Raw genomic sequence first — 12,464 nt, 5'->3', positions numbered from 1 at the left:
TAGTCCTATAATGTATAAACATTATCCTCAAAAAGGATGATACACATAAACACAGGAGTTAACAATACTGGAATTGGTACAGACTCTGGAGAAAACTAATCTCCATTTACTTGGGTTCAAGGCAGGCTTTCCAAACTTAATGTATCCATGTTATTTTCCTGTAAATAGTACTTTACGTTAGTCTATCTCCTAAGGTTAATCAAGCATTACATCAGAGAAATCCCCCATTCCTCAATGACCATTTGCAAATGTCTTTCAAAGCAACTACCAGTAATATTTCACAAATTACCATTATGTTTTGTGGTTCCTTCATAACATATCAAAACTACTGCAATGGCATGACATAACTGAAGAAAAAGGGTAGTTGAATCATTGAAAAAACCACTTGTATTAGTTAAAATAATTTGTAGAATGAAATTCCATTAAGATCATCTCAATAAGATGTAAACAGCATCCATACGTAATTTCTAACACGAAGTGCAGAGGAATTCTTTTTTCAAAATGAGGAGCCCTTCTTACTAAAATAAAAATAACTTTTAACTACGCAAATGCAAAGAATGTAACACTAGCATAGATCCATCTTAACCTTGGATCTATTAAGCACCAAGAGCGATCAAATCCCTCATTATGCAAACCTCAATGTTTTACACCCTCAATGTTTTACACCCTCAAAGACTTCTAATACATTTTGGTTTGCACTTCAAGGGATTTGATCCCTCTCAGCAGTTGATAGATACAGGGTTGAGATGGATCTATGCTAGTTCCAGTCATGCACAATCTGTAGCTACTTAAAATTGACAATATATATCAATTTCTCATATTATTGCAATTTTGAACTGCTGCTATTTCTTGTATTTCTGTGCATTCTATCGACAGTCTATTTCACATATTTCTTATTTGCATTCTAGTTCTTGTGTTTCTGTGCATTCTGTTCACATTCTCTTTCTAGAATTTCCAGGCATTCTATTCGTATCCTATTTCTTGTCATTCTATTTGCATTCTAATCGCATACACTGTGTCATTCTATTGGTATAAGTAATGCAATTCACCATTCCCTTGAGCTTTCATGTTCTTGCATCATTTATCAACCTTTTCCTTCCAGGAAGATAGAAAGAATCCCCAGGAAATTCACTTCATTTGCTCCATCAAAGAAAAGAGAATCCTGTGAACCCATGAACATGTATATTGATATAAGCGTCCACAATTGAACTCAAAGTGCGGTTGCAATAATGCTGAAAACAATGCATGATGATCTTGAAAACATTACATATGCATGTAATCATGCTTAATACAGAAACTTATTGGAGGCCATTCCCAATATATGGGTGTACAGAAATGCACATAAATATGCTTAACAGAAAAGTTAAACAATGTTGCTGAAAACAATGCACAATGATTGTAGAAGCAATAATGCATCTGCATGTGACCGTGCTTATTACAGCAACATGTTGGAGATGACTTTCAGCATATTGGTGACATGTTTAGTATCTTATTGTAGAAATTCTAAGCATGTTTGTGATGATGCTGAAAAGAATGCACAGTTACCTTGAAAACAATTCATATGCACTTAGGATTTGTCTTATTCTGTGCACTCTCTACACATTCCATTTCTAAGATTTCTATTTGCATTCTATTGCATCCTGTTTGTTCTCATTCGATTTATATATGTAATTAATTACATTCTATCTATTATATCATTAGCATGCAATGACATTATTACTCACAAAAAATGAGAAATAGCAGATTATATAATTTTGAACTGTTGATATTTCTCGTGTTTCAGTGCATTCTATTCGCGTTCTATTTCTTGTATTTATGTGCATTCTATTCACACAATATTTCTTATATTTCTGTGAATTTTTATTCACATTCTATATCTCGTATTTCTGGGCATTATATTCGCATTCTATCTCTCATATTTCTATTTGCATGCTCTCTATTCTCATTTTATTGGCATACGTAAAGAAATCCACTTTTACCTTTATTTTTCATGTTCTTGCACCACATTCTTGACCTTTTTTAAATTTTCGGCAATGGAAGTATAAAGAACTCCCAGGTAATTCCCTTCATTCACTCCATTAGAGAAGAGAAATCCCATAATCCACCACCTCTCAATTAAGAGACACAGTTAGTTAGAAATTGTTAATCAATGGCCAAACCAGTTGATTCATCATGCATGTAATTTCTCCACCTCAAAGAAAACCCACTTTCAGGTGCCATCACAAGTTTTCTATCTCTTTCAGCCTGCAGTCATTCTCTCCCAATAGCTACTCTATCTCAATTATGAGGATGCCAAATTTAGAGGAAGAATTAATTAGAGATGGTCTCCACGTAATGTCATGATAGACTTACGGCAATCATATATCACACAAATTTAGTAAAAAGAAATAATGTCAATAGTATGCCATATTGCTCCCTCATTTAATGTGAGGAAACTGGATGGGCAACTAATACATGAGCCACCATTCCAATGATATGATGTTCCAGTTCACTGTTCACATGAGCACTCTTGCTCATCTCATCTAGACTCGAGGCTCATTTTTTCCAACGCCCTTCAGTTATATGATGATCTCACCTCATAGTGGGCATTCCTTAGTTGCTTTCAGATGCATCATACATGGTATATCAACTCCTATCTCATTACCCTCAAATGAAACATGCACTTACAAATGGTACAATATACTTTCAGAAATATGGTGCTAAGTTCTCTTGGCTTAGTTTGTTCACTTCAGTTTCTCTACTATGGTTTCATGTAGGGGTTTCCTGCTTATACACGGTGTTTAATGTTTCTTATCCTTGTCATAAATGTGGTGGAGATCGATGTAATCTAATAATGCATCATAACACACCAAATTTTTACCCTTTTCTTAGGGGGTACTAAGGTGGGTCATAATTTTTTTGTGTAACTGTCCTAATCCCTTGAGTCAAGTTGTACTACTAGAGAACTAGTTGGAAAGTGGTGTATTTCACATCCCAGTCATACTTAACACTTTCCATTTTTCTCATTCACTTCCATACCATCCATCATATTTGGGTCATGTTTAGCTTATCATAAGTCATTCATCAAGGCCCTAAGGAAAGCAAAGCAAAGAATACCCATGTGAAAGAGCCTTCAAAATCAAAAGGGTGAAAGTGCTCAAGATAGTTGCGGCCATAAAAAAAGTCAAAAGCCAAAGAATAATAATGTTGAGCTATGCCACATCACTAAAAGGCCCTTACCTATAGTCATGTGCTTAATAATGCACATCCAAAGAAAAAGACTAAGAAATAAACAAAGGAAACACAAAAGAAAAAGACAAAGAAAGAAGGGGTAGTAAAAAACAGTGCTAAGGTGGTAACTGAAAGCCTAGCACACACTCATGAAGAGCCATCATCGAAGAAGCGAAGGCTTCTAGCTCTTGAAAGCTAGCAAAAGAAGACATACATGACTATGAAGGTTAATTCATGAAGTTTCCCCTTTCCCCTTCCACAAATTATCCATCATATTAAATACTTCTAACTTAGCAATCTAGAACATGCTTCTTGGTATTAGGAGTCTCACATGTAATAGAGACTATCATTGTCCCTACTGCTATCACAAAATCTAGCACTTTAATGCAAAGCCTCACTAAGCACTCTAGATTAAGGGCAACAATGAGATCAGCTATCATTGTCACCTTAGTAACTATTACTTTATTGGTCAATGGATAGATAGTATCCCCACAAGAGAGAATTCCCTGGGAGATCTACAAAATTAGACAACCCAATAACTCCCAAGCTAAATACCCTCCTAAGGTTTTGCTAAATAAAAAAACCCAAAGATGATATTCAATAAAGAAGGGCTTTGGGTGAGGTAAAAGATAATTCAAGGTAATGAGTTCAAAGGACCTATGGCTAAATCTAGAGGGCTTGAACAGTGCTACAGAGGTTCAAATAGATCCCAAATACATGCTATCATTAAATTATCAATTGTTGTTACAAATTAGGGTTTTTAATTAATACAAATATAGCATGCAAAATTTATGACAGCAATAACAAAATAGCCTTGTTACCACAAAATTTAGCAAGCCTTGGAGAGTGAAACCCTACAAAACAAGAGCTAGACAAAGTGCTAAAAATGGGGTAGAGACCCAATGTCACCTCAGCCAAAACCCCTTGCTCTTTACGGACTTTCACCGATGGGAGGAGTCCTGGTAGGAAGGAATCACATAAAATGGATATGTTAATGATTAGGTATGAAGTGACCCTACTAAAGCTCATTCAAAGAGAGACACATTAAAGGTACAAGTCTTCAAAAAAGCAAAATGCTCTCAAAGAAAAGCCCTAGAAACCTAGGGTTTTGAGAATTTTCAAATGGTGATAGGTATTCACAAGGTCACGGCCCGAGGGAAAGGGTTTCTTACAATGATATTCAAGTTTTCAACTAACCCAAGGCTCATGAAACCCTCAAGAAAGTCCTCAAGTTGAGGGGAAAAGATACTAGGGTTTCCCTCTTAGAGCAACATCTAAGGCAAGAGATTTTATGGATGAATTTGAGTGGATGCCCACCAAATTGATAGGTTAGGTAGCCTAGACCTATCTCTTGATGTTTAGGCTCTCAAATCACCAAAAAGACTCCTCCCTAAAATTTTGCTACAAGCCCTAGATTTTTGCCCTAGCCTTAAAAGGATTGATTTTAAGGAGAGAAAATTATGGAGAAAATGTTGAGATGATCACCAAAGACTTGGACTAGTGCCTTGTCTTTTGGGCATATGGAGTCTAGGATGCTCTAGATAAGCCTAATTTGTTGTTAAGGAGGCCGAAATTGGATGCCTTAGGTATCAATATTCCATCATTTACCCACTCAATGATAAATGGAGTTTGATGGAAAGTTCTAAAAATTCCTCCACTAATAACATTCATTACATGTTATACAATTAGTAACATATGCGATTCTTAACTAGATAGCCTTTCAAAAATTAATTTTCAACAATTAGGGCACAAATAAGCATAATCTAGAAGCAGCAATTCCATACATTTGACAATTTCAAGATAAAATTAATGAACAATAAGCACTTACAAGATAACATGTATATCCATCCATTCACCAAAGAAACAGCTCCAAAGACAATCCAAAATAGCTTCCAAACATCGAAATGCATCCAATAAATCTCCAATAGCCAAGAAGGAAAAATTTGTGAATTCCCTTATGAGGTCTGAATTCTCCAAGTGATGATCACGAGAGATTGAAAAGGTCTCTCTTCAATTTATACATGACTAATGATGTCTAATTTAGCCTAAAAGCCCCTCAAGTTGTAAAATAATGGGCAAAACTAGGTGAGGTTACAAGCCAACCTCATAGCCAATGTAAAAGATAAGAAATAACCCACAAAAAGAGTCAAAATGATGACGTCATGCACACGTAGGCCCTTCTAGGGCATGTGTTGGCCTCCTCCAATGCCAAGTTGAATGTAGACGGCTCCAAAAATCCAGATCTAGGGGTTGGTGCCCAAATCTCCATGAAAATCATCTTGTGGAACCCAGTTTTGTGTTTGGAGCATAAAATGGGTCTCATGGGTCTCCTGATGATAGAATAAGTTGGTTTTGCTCCAACATTGAGGGCTTAGAGGATGGCGTTGTCCCTCCTGTTCACCACTACGTGTCAACGACCCATAGCAGTACACCCCCTTTTTTCGCAAAAGGGATAGCGCCTGATCGATGTGTCCATGTCATCCAGCTTTCATCATCAACCTGATCATCATGTTATAATGTAAACCCATTCTGCATGTATATGATGTAAATAATCTCAGGAGATCCGTGTCATGTATGTAATTGCCTAGGTAAACCTACTTTTTTGGTGACGATCTACATTCCGGGAGGTTTTTTGTCTCACCGATCCATTCTCGGATGGTCGACAGAGTTTTCCTTCAGTCTTACCCCAAAGCTGGAATGGATTTTGTCGCTGGGATCTTAGGCGAGTCCTAGTGTTCTAGATTGAGTCTATGTAAAAGTAATTTGGGAATAATCCTGACTATTTGGTTAGGTTATTTTATTACAAATTGCTTAGTCTGCTGGATTATATTTCTGTCGTAGAAATGAGTAGTCTGTGAGAGTCTTTTACAAACGGGTTTTCCCCCTTGAGATGTAAAATGTGTTGAGGGTTGGAAAAATATTTTATCCCCTCATAGCTTAATTAATTAAATTTTCTGGCCAAAAATTAATTAAAATCATAAGCCAGAAATTTAATTAATTATAGGTCCTAGGTAAATTTAAATTCTCCAAAGGCAAAATTTGTCGGTTCTTAAAAATCAAATTTAAAAGGTCTCGAGACTAAGGTAAATTAATTATTTTTCTAAATTTTAAGCCTTTGGTCCTTGGGGGTTAAGTCAGTCAAATTTTTGAGGAAATTAACTCAAAATTTTTATTTTTGAGTTAATTAAAATGCATTTAATTGAAAAATTCGAATTTCCTCAAAAATTTAATATTTCGACGAATCAGATTAAAAGAAATTTTAATCCTAATCAACGATCGAGATTGTTTTGACGAGGATCACTTGAACTAGTCGTTGGAGAATTTATCTTTAAATAGGAAGTCATTTGTCAGTTGATCCATCTGATCTTTGAGTTGTGTGCTAAGCGAAAAGCTCTTGTGTAATCTTTTTGAATAATAAAGAAAGACTATGGGGTTAATTTTTGTCATTGTTACTCTTCATGGAAATACTATAAGATGTGTTGTTTTCATGCATAAACATTTTTTTAGCCATTGATAATAGCTTTTGAAAAAGTGATTTGAGTACAGGTATCTTGCTCAGTCACTGGGGTTTAAATGATAATTTAAATTTTGAATGTAATAGCAGGTATCTCTATTTATCTGAATTTTATTATTATTTTCTCGCTTTATTTTGATGGTTGAATTGAGTTTTGCAGGAAAGTCTTGATTTTTAAATCCTCAGGCGCTAAGGGAAGTTTTTAGTTGGACCAGCCAACTCCCGATCCGTGTTTTCTGAAGAGCCCAGCTTAATTTAATCCTGGGCTTATCATAAGATATTTATTGGTGATGCATGAAGGGTTTTGAGCTAAGCACCTCCTTTAAAATTTAAAAATTTAACTTTTTATGTGCAAAGTTGATGAATCTGGTTGTTGAGAGCCTTAGATTATCAGATCCGAGAGCGGAGTTGGACTCACACTCCTCAGATCTAATAGATCTGTCATTCCTGTGCATAGATCGATAAAAAAAATTGGGTTTTTAACTTGGATTTTTAGGGTTTTATTTATTTTTTGCATATATGGGTTCTGAGTGTTTTTGTTTTCAGGTACAGGTTGCAGATCTGAAGGTGAAGTTTGATTTGAAGCCAGATCTAGGCCCTGGAGGGTAAGCCTCAAAATCATTTTTGCGGGAATATTATCTAGCCTTTTGCAGCCCAAGGGTTTGAAATTTTTATTTTAAATCTGGAAAAAAAAAATTAAGGGTTTCACTGATAAATCTGAAGCAGAAGTATAATATTTTAATCAAGGTTTTCTGGAAAATTTTTGGGTTCTTCGGCTACCATTTTTTGTTGTGTTTTTTGTTGGGTTTCTCCTCATCTTTGCGTCCTTCCATTGTTGCCATCACCTGCAAATCCGCAGCCAAACCCTCCTCCCTTTCCACAGCAAATCTGTCCCTGTCCTCCACTGCATCTCCATAAACCGTCCTCTTGATGACCAGTGGATCCGAGACTCCATCCTCTCGACCTGCAGTCGTCTTCTTTCCTCCAAACCACAACATCATTCCTAACCAGCAGCTTCATCGCTCCATCAACCTATAAAAACCTTTGCGACTATCCTTCACGCGTCTCCCTTCTCGCCTTTCATCGTTGCCTGCAAATCTGTTGTCCACGCCTCTCCTACCCGCAGCCTTCCATATCTCCATTCCCTCGCTGTCGTCAAACCCATGGCTCCCTTCATCGCTTTCCTCTGCGCCCATCGTTGCAGCTCCTTCCTCCCCATGCCCTCTGACCTGCAAACAAGCTCTGGCAACTCTCTCCATCTCCATTATCTCTCTGCCGCCTGACCTGCATTCACAAACAAACAAAAAACATTTAATTTTTATGTTTTATGTATGCGTTAGGTTAGGTCTTATTTCTATTTAGTTTAAGTTAGTCCGATTTCATTTCTTTTGAAACGTTGGTTAGATTCATTTTTTTTAATTTCGATTTTTTGTTTTGACTTTTATTTTTTAATCTTTGGTTTTAATTTGATTTTTTGTTTTTACTTTCATTTCGTTTGATTTATTTTTTTTATTTCATTTAAAAGAAAATCTAAAGCATTTAGAAAAAATTAAAAAAGCTTTTTTTTCTTTGTGACATTTGATTTTTTTATATATATTTTGATTTTTTTTATTTTTTACAAAATTAAAAATCATAAAAATTTCTAAAAACTAAAAAATCTAAAAATCTAAAAAAAATTGAAAAAAAAAATTGTGACTTTGGGATTGAGAATAAAATAAACTAAAAAGGGATTTGCGCTTTCACATTTAATATTTTAATGTGGCCTATGGCCCATTAAAATTTTAATTTTTAACCCTTTGATTCATTTTAATTCCGTCACATTAAAAGATTTTGATTTCTTCATTCAACTAATTGCCTAAGGAATAATTAAAATTCTAATTTAAAGTTCCTTGGTGTTATTTGGTGATTAAATACAATTTTCATGATTTTTCTATGGTCAAGGTGCAATAAATGTTTTAAATCATATTGACTGTTGGAGAAAGATAATTTTGCTAGATTATCCTGCATGTTAAAATTTTGAGCATTTTTCATTTAATTGTTCATGATCGTCGCTTTGCCACATTATAAATTGCTCTAGGTGACTTGTCATTTATTTAGTCTTTGGTTAATTCAAATTAAAGGCACTGGTTTGTAGTCATTTTTATCTTGTGATTGTGTCTATCTATCTCAATTGACCGAGACTTATTCTAAATTCATCAAGTTGTTCATCCTTAAAATCTCCTAGAGCCCGTGTTCCATAGGCTACCCTCATCCATTCACCTTAGGGACTACCCCCCTTGACTTATCTAGGAAAGAGTCTAAACGGAGTGAGTAAGGATTAGAGTGACAGCCTTTACTCTGAGCGTTGTCGCGGTGCCTAGACATTTTGTGCAACAACATTTTTTGGCGCCGTTGCCGGGGATAGAGTTTTTTTGTCCTTGGTTTCATGGACATCATTTTAATCATCTCATCTTTATTCTTCCTGTCATCCGGCTCAACAATTTTTGCTGTCGTTGTCGGGGATAGAGTTTTTTCTGTCCTTGGTCCTCACGACATTTTTCTAATCATCTAATCTTTCATCATTTCTTATCGCATCAGCACAACGTTTCCAAGCATCATTTGATATTTTCATCGTTTTATCTTTTGTCATCTCATTAATTGTTTCATCTACACTTTTAGCACATGGACATTTCGGTTTGTTTCTTGTTTGGGTGGCGACTCCACTTATTCATCCATTATTTCTCAGACAAGAAGCCCTCCCTTATATCTAGTTGTTTTTGCCTTTTGAATCCTAGAGCTAGATTCATGTTCAAGTGGTGACTCCACTTCTTTCATTTCTTACAAGAATTTCTACTAGAAGCTCGCTTCTTGTGGATCTCTTGATTTTCTTGAGCAGGGGTCTCTCTTTAGCATCCATTTGGTCCCTCCTTATCCCTTTAAGCAAGTCATCATGGATGACTTGTTTGCCCTGTGTCATTTTACTAACTTTCTCCATGATATGCCGAAAGAGGCCATTCATAAATTACCTTTGTTCTCGAGTGGTGATTTAGCCGCTGCTAGAAAGCATTTATCTAGGGTTACTCATATAATAATCAGATATTGTCGTTCTTCCTGTTGACCACTAGAGTAGCACCTGATGATTATATGAAGACTCCATGCCCAAGGATGATCCAGAGGACACTTGTACCATCCAATGTTTTAAGACTCCGACTCCGACTCCGACTCGGCCGAGGATCGACTCCGACTCTGACTCCGAAACGGTAATGACTCGGCCGGCTCGATTTCAATGACTTGGTCGTTGTAAAAAACACATTAAATATTTATTTTTTTTATAAAAAAACATAATTTTAAAGATTTTAAACATAATTTTAGAGATTTTCATTCATGTTTCCAAACACACCTACAACTGGAGTCCTTGCTGGCTGTGAGACTGAGGATGGTGGATTGGGATCTGCATTCAACTGAACAACATGTTCAAGTTCAATTGATGTCTCGATATCTAAATCTAAATCAAGATCCTCATCAAGATCAAACTCTGCTAGACGACTCTCCACTACCCAATCTCATGTTGGATCAATGTCTTCCAACACAATGGGATCTGAATCAGGGCTTTTGTTCAACAAATGGTTTCGTCTGAGCCGGAGGTTGTATTGGACATAAACTAGATCATTTAACCGTTTTTGATCCAAACGGTTTCTCTTCTTTGTGTTACTTGGGAGCAGGAGCGAAAATGGGAGTGGGAGTGACATTTTTAGAAGCTCCTGGTTTGGGAGCGAATCCCAGAGGAGTTCGACAACCAATGTCACTAACATCAAGGTACATAGAGGGATTGGTGCTCTTGATTAAATAAGAGTTCCATACCCTAATACATGACAAAATTCAATGGAAACATTGCAATCCTCCAATCCTGAAATCCTGAAAAACTGATAAGTCTGCTGGATTTTGAATGAAATCTAAAATTCTACTTTCTCCATATGAAATCCAATGAGGCCGAAACCACTCTCAAACATCCTGAGTCATTTCATGGTAATGTTAAAAATTTAAGTAAAAGGATGAAAATGAAGATTAAGGAGAATGTCACTTTTACTTTAAGAATTTAACATTAACATGAAATTTGAATAGCATATCAATAGTAGAAAGCATTTGAATGTGTTAAATAGGGTTTGGGAGGGGGAATGGACCCCAAATGACATTTAGCAAATTCATATAACACCTTGGAGTTCAAACCAATCAGAAATCACCTTAAAAATCCATTAAACAAATATTAAATTGTTGTTTAACGTGTTCTGGGCCGGCTTTTTGTGACTCGGCCGAGTCATAACAAAAATGGCCGAGTTGGCAGAGTCAGCGATGACTCAAAGGCCGAGTCATGGCTGAGGGTATCGGCTCGGATCAACTCGGCCGTTTCGGTATCGAAAAGGCCGTTTTTTAAAACAATGGTACCATCACATATCGTCAGTCAACAGAGTTTTTTAACTCTACTTCTATCTTCTCATCATCTTTCTTGTACCCAGATTCCACACCCTACGGGGAATTGTAATAAGTGATACTAGTAATGATGAGTTTTGAGTCTGTAACAGGCCTAGGATGTTGTGAGTCGTGACTCGATCAGCAAATGAGTACACTTTGGAGTGTTTTTTTTATCTGGTTAATTATCCCTTCTTTTTCAGAGGCGGATAATTTTTTAGGTTTTTTCACTCACGTTTTACCCCAAAGCCGGGGTGACGGTTTGAAGGTTGAGCCCCTGACACATCTTAGTGTCTAGAGTCGATGTATATTACCATACTATATCACACAAAAAGTTTCGTGAAATTTGGTTGAGTCTAGGTAGTCATTTTTTAATTTTTTAGATTTCCCACAGGTCAAAAATTGCAAATAAAATTGTATTTAAATTGTAATAAGTGTAGTCTAGAGAAGTTGTATGGGGTATGAGTAATCAAAATTACACCTCTCACCCTCAACTTTTTACTATGACACACTTTGAGGGGTTAATAATGTGTTTTGGACCCTCAAAATCCATTTTTCCTAAGTTTAGTGCGAAATTTGGCAATTAATTAAGCCATAAATTAAATAAATAGAAAAAAATAAATATCCACACATGCTAAATGTTGTGGAAATGAGGTGGAAAATTATGGGGGAGTTAAAGTGAAGTCCCAAGGTGATGTGGACTCCTAAAATCAAGGAAAGAACATGTGCTCAAATAAAATCGAATTTCTGGCATTAAATGAAAAAGTTGCTTGGAAATTCGAATTTGTGAAGTTAATGCACATTTGGGAGGATTTGGGAGAATATTTGGTGGAGATTTTTGTGGGAAATTGTCCCCACATGGATTACCACCCATATACACTTGTCATTCCACCATAAAATTCGAATTTGGCACATAAGGGAAGAAGAAAATGATGTCCACTTGCCAGAATTCGATTTTTACACTTGGCATTGGAGCTCCATTCAACAAATTCAAATTTCTCTTTGAGATTGTCACCTCATGCCACTTGTTTAATCACTTCTACGTTGGGATTGGCTCCAATGCCATTGTGTTTGCGGAAACGCTACTGCCTTGTACACTGTAAGAAATATCAATAAAGACTTTGGGGTTTCATTCATGAGGTGTTCCTCCTTTTCGAGTGTGATGAATTGTTGAGCATTGGTATAATTCCTTTTACTCATGCTTTGATCTAATTTGCTTCCATCTGCTCTTGTAGATTTGTTAATGTAGAGCTATCTTGCATTGACATTTGGTTTAGAAGTATGCTCTAGATAT

At 36.1% G+C, this 12,464-nt stretch overlaps 1 protein-coding gene across 2 annotated transcripts in view; it reads right to left on the bottom strand.

Annotated features, from left to right (window-relative positions):
• Positions 1–12,464, bottom strand: part of LOC149153464 (uncharacterized) — a 371,159-nt gene that overhangs the window by 196,212 nt on the left and 162,483 nt on the right. The window lies entirely within an intron of this gene.

The sequence above is a fragment of the Pinus tabuliformis genome, chromosome 9 (assembly GCF_031772625.1).
Source record: "Pinus tabuliformis cultivar Carrire ecotype Pingquan chromosome 9, CPIR1, whole genome shotgun sequence".
Taxonomy (NCBI): Eukaryota; Viridiplantae; Streptophyta; class Pinopsida; order Pinales; family Pinaceae; genus Pinus; species Pinus tabuliformis.
This window is presented reverse-complemented; position numbering and strand designations above follow the sequence as displayed.